This window comes from Nannospalax galili, unplaced genomic scaffold, assembly GCF_000622305.1.
Source record: "Nannospalax galili isolate Female #2095 unplaced genomic scaffold, S.galili_v1.0 scaffold44, whole genome shotgun sequence".
NCBI lineage: Eukaryota > Metazoa > Chordata > Mammalia > Rodentia > Spalacidae > Nannospalax > Nannospalax galili.
This window is the reverse complement of record NW_008355789.1, coordinates 4,941,163-4,948,632: the sequence shown is the minus strand read 5'-3', so window position 1 is coordinate 4,948,632 and position 7,470 is coordinate 4,941,163. Positions and strand designations below refer to the sequence as shown.

The 7,470-nt window shown below is 41.1% G+C and overlaps 1 pseudogene; it reads left to right on the top strand.

The window, feature by feature from the left end:
- Window positions 1–5,467: 5,467 nt before the first annotated feature.
- On the top strand, window positions 5,468–6,155 carry LOC103750456 (annotated as a pseudogene).
- The last annotated feature ends 1,315 nt before the right edge of the window (window positions 6,156–7,470 follow it).

Sequence of the window (7,470 nt, the reverse complement as noted above, 5' to 3'; positions counted from 1 at the left end):
ACATATGAGGGAGAACATATGTTGATTTTTTTTCTGAGTCTGTGTTACTTCACTTAGTATAACAGTTTCTAGATCCATCCATTTACCTGCAAATTTCATTATTTCATCTTTCTTTACTGAAGAATAGAACTCCATTGTGCAAATATACCACATTTTGTTAACCACTCATCAGTTGAGGGACACTTAAGTTGCTTCCATCTCTTAGCTATTGTGAAAAGAGCAGCAACAAACATGGTTGTACAAGTGTCTCTACAATAGGATGAGTCCTTTGGGTATGTGCCAAGGAGTGGTATAGACGGGTCATATGGTAGGTTCATTTTTAGATTTTTTAAGAGTTCTCCACACTGTTTTCCATAGAGACTGCACAAGTTTGCAATCCCACCAGCAGTGAATGAGTGTTCCCCTTTCTCCACATCCTCTCCAGTGGTCAGTTTTTCTTTAAATATTCAAAAGCTTACACGGGTTCATACAAGTATCAGGTTTTCAAAATCTTCATTTCAATATAACTCGTTTCTTTCTTTCTTTTTTTTTCTTTCTGTCTTTTGGATGCTTTCCTTTTCCTCTTATTTCAAGAAAAGGAAATGTTAAATATTTTAAAATTTAAAGAATTGAGAAAAGTATACAGAAGAAAATAAATATCAGCCATTGCATATCCTAAAACAAACCACTTAGTAACTGAAAAAATAACTGTCTGACCCAGACAATAGATAACTGTAACAAACAGCTGTATCCAACACTCAGCACAGAAATTACTAACGCTTTCTCATTTTGACCCCTTGATAGCTACTTACACTTTCAGAGCCCACTACAGAATATAAAGGAAGACCCACATATTTCGTGGCTAATTTTATAAGATTAAAATCAAATCTGTTCATTTGCTGTCTTCCAGTACTGACAAACACAATTTCCTTTTGTTTTGGATTTTTATTAAAGCTGTACTTTCTTTTATATATAGAGATACAAATAATTGATACAAATAATAGTAAAGTGGAATAATTCATAGTTTTAAAAAATATTTATTTATTTATTTATTTATTTATTTTTGGTCTTTTTGAGACAGGGTCTCCCCGTAGCCCCAGCTGTCCTGGAACTCACTATGTAGACCAGGCTGGCCTTGAACTCACAGAGATCTGCCTGCCTCTGCCTTCCAAGTGCTGCGATTAAAGGTGTGGGCCACTACACCAGGCTTACTTATTATTTTTATTTTACATTTATAAGTATTGCTTGCATGCACATAAGTGCACCCATGTCCTGCAATGCCCAAGGAGGTCAGAAGAGGGTATCAGATCCCCTGGAACTGGAGGAATGGATGGTTGTTAGCAGCCAATTGGGTGCTGGGAACTGAACCTGAGTCCTCTGCAAGAGTAACCAGTGCTCTTAACCACTGAGCCATCTCTCCAGCTCCAAATTCATATAGTTTTAAACAGAATTTTTTAAAAAATCTTTTTTTCTAAGTGGGTCAGTTCAACAAATGTCTTCAGTGACTAGTCATGTCTAATCCCTATTGTACTAATGGTTGAGGGAATTAAAAAGAAGGCCCAACTTTCACAATCACTGCCTAAAGGGATAACACAAGTTGTATTCTTTTGGAATGCAAAATGGTGCAATGTTCTTGGTACTTTGATGCACAGAAAGTTTAATTTATACATCCACCATGGGACCTGGGGATGCAGGGGAAGAGGACAGAGTTGAAACTAGAAAAAAATAGCTTTAGATCCTCTTTCACAACTCATGGGTTCTTTTACCTACACTCCATCCCTCCATCCTTCCTAATCATCTACTCAAGGTTACAATGCAATAAAAATATTTTATTTTATTTGTGTGTGTGTGTGTGTGTGCAGGTGTCTGTGGAGGTCAGAAGACAGCATCAAATCCCCCTAGAACTGTAGTGATAGCCAGTTGATAGCCTCCATGTGAGTACTAGAAACTATGTCCAGGTCCTCTGCAAGAGCAGTAGTACTCTTAACTGCTGAGCCATCTCTCCAGGCCCCACCCCCTGCCCTTTTTGAAAATGTGTATGTGTGTTGCCTGCATGTGTGTGTGTGTGTGTGTGTGTGTGTGTGTGTGTGTGTGTGTACTATGTGCATGGAGACCAGAAGAGGCTGTCAGATTCCCTAGAACAGGAGTTTTAAGTTGCTGTGAGCTGTTTGATGTGGGTACTAAAAAATGAACTCTAACCCTGGTAAGTACTCTTAGCCACTGAGCCATCTCTCCAGCCCCAAAAGTAATAATTTTTAAGACTAAAATGTAGTAAAAGGCAAAGATGACTGAATTTTAATTATTATATATGTGTGATCTGGCTGGGCATGGATGTGTGTGTCTTTGATCCCAGTACTCAGGAGGCAGAAGCAGGCTGATCTCTGTGAGATCAAGGTCAGCCTGGTCTACATAGTGAGCTCCAAGGCAGCTGGGGTTACAGAAAAACCCTGACTTGAAAGAAAAAAACGTGAGCTTTTTGTTGATGGGCTAATGATAGAAAATAAATAACTAATCAAAACTAAAATTATGTAATTTATGAATAATTATGCTTGCAAAATAATTTATTTTTCTTGCTTCTATTTCAGCAAAATCACTAGTAATATTGAGGTGTTTGTTTTGTTTTGGTTTGATTTGGGTTTTTTTTGAGACAAGGTCCCAACACACATGGCTTCATAATATTATTAAAGTACAGCTTCTACATGAACAGAGTAATTTAGTTTGAATTTTTTGTTGTTTGTTTGTTTGATTGTCTTTTTGAGACAGAGTCTCCCTGTAGCCCCAGCTGGCCTAGAACTCACTATGTAGACCAGGCTGGCCTTGAACTCACGGAGATCCGAGTGCACCACCACTCCCAGCTTTAATTTGAATCTTAAGATTGCTTAACGTTCCACTAAAGGTGTGGTCCCCTGGATGACACTGGGAAGGTGGCGGAACTTGAAGGGGGCCAGTGGGGGCCACTGGACTGTGATCTTGAAGAGGTAGTGGGACCTAGGTCTCCTCTCTCGGTGCTTCCCTTCACCTAAAGTGTGTGTTTTGGCTTCCGACACTGGCTTCTCACTCTGCCATGAGCTGCAGCAACAGGCCTAAAAGCAACAGAGCCAAAAGAACAGGGACCAGAACTCAGAAACCCAATCCACCTTTCCTTTGATTTATTTTTGTTTAATATTTTATTATTTTTAATGTTTATGTGTATGAGTGTATTACCTGCATGTAGGTAGATGCACCAATGTTGTGCAATGCAAGAGGCCAGAAGAGGATGAGGGATCCCCTAGAACTGGAGTTATGGGCAGTTGTTAGCCACCATGTGGGTGCTGGGAATTGAGCCCCGGGCTTCTGCACAAGCAGCCAGTGCTCTTAACTGCTGAGCCATCTCTCCAGCCCCAACCTTTTCTTTTTATAAGGTGGTTGTCTTAGATATTATGGTAACAGAACTCTTACTGAGATACTTAGTGTCCTGCTGATCATAACAACAACCTTTTTTTTTTTTCAATGGCTGTTCTGCAGTGAATGTGATTTTTAGATGGTTTTCAGGTTTTTGTTTTGTTTTTTTAAAAAACGATTTATTTATTTTTATTTTATGTGTAAGTGTTCTGCCTGCATGTAAGTTTACCACATGCATAAAGTGTCCACAGAGAGATCAGAAGAGGGTGTTAGATCCCTTGGAACTGGAGTTACAGGTGATTATGATCTGCCATGTGGGTGCTGGGAACCAAACCTGGGTCCTATGCAAGAGCAATCAGTGCTCTTAACTGCTGAGCCATCTTTCCAGCCCTTGTTGCTGTTTGTTTCAAAAAAACACAATCTTACATAGCCTAGACTGGAATCCATGTGTAAAGGATAACCTTAAACTCTTTTTTAAATTTTTTTTTTTATTTTATGTGTATTCATGTAGTGCCTGTATAGGTAAGTGCACCCATGTCGTGTAATGCCCGCAGAGGTCAGAAGAGGCTGTCAGATCCCCTGGGACTGGAGTTACAGACAGTTGTTAGCTGCCATGTGGGTGCTGGGATTCAAACCTGGGTCTTCTGCAAGAACAACCAGTGCTCTTAATTGCTGAGCCATCTCTCTAGCCCCCGAACTCTTTTTCTCTTTTTCTGCAGCTTTAAATATTTTTTTCTTTTTAAATATTTTTTTATTTTTATCCTATGTGTATGCGTGCATTGCCTGCATGTATGTAAATGCACCCATGTCGTGCAATGCCTGGAGTTACAGACAGTTGTTAGCTGCAATGTGGGTAGCTGGGATTTGAAACCCAGGCTTCTGCAAGAACAACCAGTGTTCTTAACCACAGAGCCACCTCTCCAACCCAACCTTGAACTCTTGATCCTCCTGCTTCTAGCTCCCAAGGGCTGGAATATACAGGTGTGCACCACCATGCTTGGTCTATGTGGTGCTAGGGGCCAAACCCAGGGTTTTGTGTATATTAGGCAACATTCTGCCAATTGAGTTACATCACTAGCTGCAGAAAAATATATTTATCATAACGTAATTTTTTTAATGTGTATGAGTGTTTGCCTGCATGTATATATGTGCAATCTGTGCCTGTCTAGTGCCTACAGAAACCAGAAAAGGGCATTTGATCTCCTGGAACTGGAGTTAGGGATGGTTGTTAGCCACCATGTGGGTGCTGGAGCTGAACCCAGGTTCTCTGCAAAAGCAGCAAGTGCTCTTAACTGCTGTGCCATGTCTCCAGCCCCAGTAACATACATTTTTATTCTCTATCTGATGAACATTTCGGTAGTTTTAATTTTGAGCTAGTACATACTTCCATACAAGTCCTTTAAATGTTAATTCCTGTTGGGTTAATATTTAGAATAGGGACTCTTGGCTCATAGATGGAGTCTATGTTTAACTTTATAAAAACCTTTAAAACAGTTTATGATAGAAAAAGTGCTGTTTTCTATTACCACTTGCAGTATATGAGTACCAAATGCCTTATATCTTGCAAAACATTTGGCATTGTTCTTTCTACACTGTGGGGTTCTTTAAGACATTAATTAGCTTTTCTTCACATTAAGGAAGTTCTTATCTATTCTTAATCTGTAATGAGTTAATTTTCCCAAAAATTTTTTGATATGGCTCAGCAGTTAAGAGCACTGGCTGCTCTTGCAAAGGACCCAGGTTTGATTTCCAGCACCCACAAAGTGGCTAATAATCATCCATAACTCCAGTTCCAGAGGGATCTGACCCGTCTTCTGACCTGTGCAGGGATTGCACAACAGGACAGAGTACACTTACATACATGCAAACAGTACACTCCTACACAAAACATAATAATAAATAATGTTTTATTTTGTTTGTCTTTTTGAGACAGGGTCTCCCTGTAGCCCCAGCTGGCCTGGACCTCACTATGTAGTCCTGACTGGCCTTGAACTCACAGAGATCCCCCTGCCTCTGCCTCCCGAGTGCTGGGATTAAAGGCGTGCACCACCACACCCAGCTAATAAAAATAATTTTTAAATAATTATTAGTAGAGGAAGAAGCAGGACCTGCACCGGCCTGGAGGCCAGAGGCCCTGACCTCAGATTGGGAAAACTGGGAAGTCTCCACAAGGACCACAATCATGGCTGTGCAATTTAGTGGGGGCACAGTTCTGGGAGCAGACAGCAGAACAACTATTGGGTCCTACATCGCCAATTGAGGGATGGACAAACTGGCTCCTACTCATGATTGTATTTTCTGCTGCAGCTCAGCTTCAGCAGCAGATACCCAGGCAGTAGCTGATGCTGTCACTCACCAGCTTGGTTTTCACAGTGTTGAACTGAATGAGCCTCCTCTGGTGCGCACAGCCACCAGCCTCTTTAAGGAGATGTGTTACCCATGCGGAGAAGACCTGCTGGCAGGAATCATCATCGCAGGCTGGGACCCTAAGGAGGGCAGGTGTACTCAGTTCCCACGGGAGGCATGATGGTGAGGCCTTTGCCATTGGAGGTTCTGGGAACTCATATATCTATGGCTATGTTGATGCTACCTACAGAGAAGACATGACCAAGGAGCCATGTCTGATTACTGCCAATGCTCTCTCTTTGCCCATGGAACAGGGTGGCTCCAGTGGAGGAGTGATCTGCTTGGCAGCCATTCAAGAATCAGGAGTAGAGAGGCAGGTACTTTGGGAAGATCAGATAACTAAATTCAACATTGCCACTATACCACCTCCCAGAATCCTGGTGTTCTAGGTTGCAATGAGAGACATCACGAGAATACAAACTTTAATAAACAGTTTATCAAAGAAAAAAATATTTATTTTTGTTTTATGTATATGAGTGTTTTGCCTGCATATTTGTAGGTTCACCCATACATGCAGTGTCCATGGAGGCCAGAAGAGGACGTGAGATCCCTTGGAACTGGAATTAGGGACAGGTGTTAGTTGGTATGTGCGTGCCGGGAACCAGACCTGGGTCCTTTGCAAAAGCAGGCAGTGCTCTTAACCACTGAGCCATCTCCCCAGCAAATACCATTTTTACATCTATTCTGATATTTGTATGAATCTTCTTAACTTTCTCAGTATATTGATTAACCTTTATTGATTACTGCTTTAATAAATTTATTGGACTTCATTTTCTTTTTTAAAAAATATTTTATTTATTATTTTTTATTTTTATTTTATGTGTGTGTGTGTATTGCCTGCATGTAGGTAAGTACACACGTGTCGTGCAATACCTGCAGAGTATAGAAGAGGCTGTCGGATCCCCTGGAACTGGAGTTACGGACAGTTATTAGCTGCCATGTGGGTGCTGGGATTCGAACCTGGGTCTTCTGCAAGAACAACGAGTGTTCTTAGCCACTGAGCCATCTCTCCAGCCCCAGGCTTCATTTTCTTTACTTTGTTTCTTTTAAAGATTTATTTTTATGTTTTGCCTGCATGTATGTTAACCACATGTGTACCTGTGCTCAAAGAGATCAAAAGAGGGTGTCACATCTCCTGGAACAGGAGTTATGGATGGTTGTGAGCCGCCCTGAGGGTCCTCTGTAGGAGCAGCAAGTGCTCTTAATCAATGAGCCATCTCTCTAGCCCCTTGGTTTTTTTGTTTGTTTGTTTTTTGTTTTGTTGTTGTTTTTGCGACAGGATCACTAATGTAGTGCCTTAAACTCTCTAATGTAGCAGAAGACGAGCTTGAACTTCTGATCCTCCTGCCTCCACCTTCCAAGTGTTAGGCATTTTGACATGAGTCACTGTACCAGTTTTTTTTCTTTCTTTTTTTAATTAAATGAGAGAAGGTCTCTCTATATAGTCGAGGCTGACATGACTCATGGCAATCCTCATGTCTCTGCCTCCCAAGTGCTAGAATGACACACATAAGTTATCATGTGTAGCTACATATTTTAAGATTTTATGTATCACTGGCGTGGTGGTGCAGGCCTTTAATCCCACACTAGGGAGGCAGAGGCAGATGGATCTCTATGAGATCAAGACCAGCCTGGTCTACAGAGTCAGTTCCATGTCAACTATGGCTACAGGGAGGCTCTGTCTCAAAAAAAACAAAAAACAAA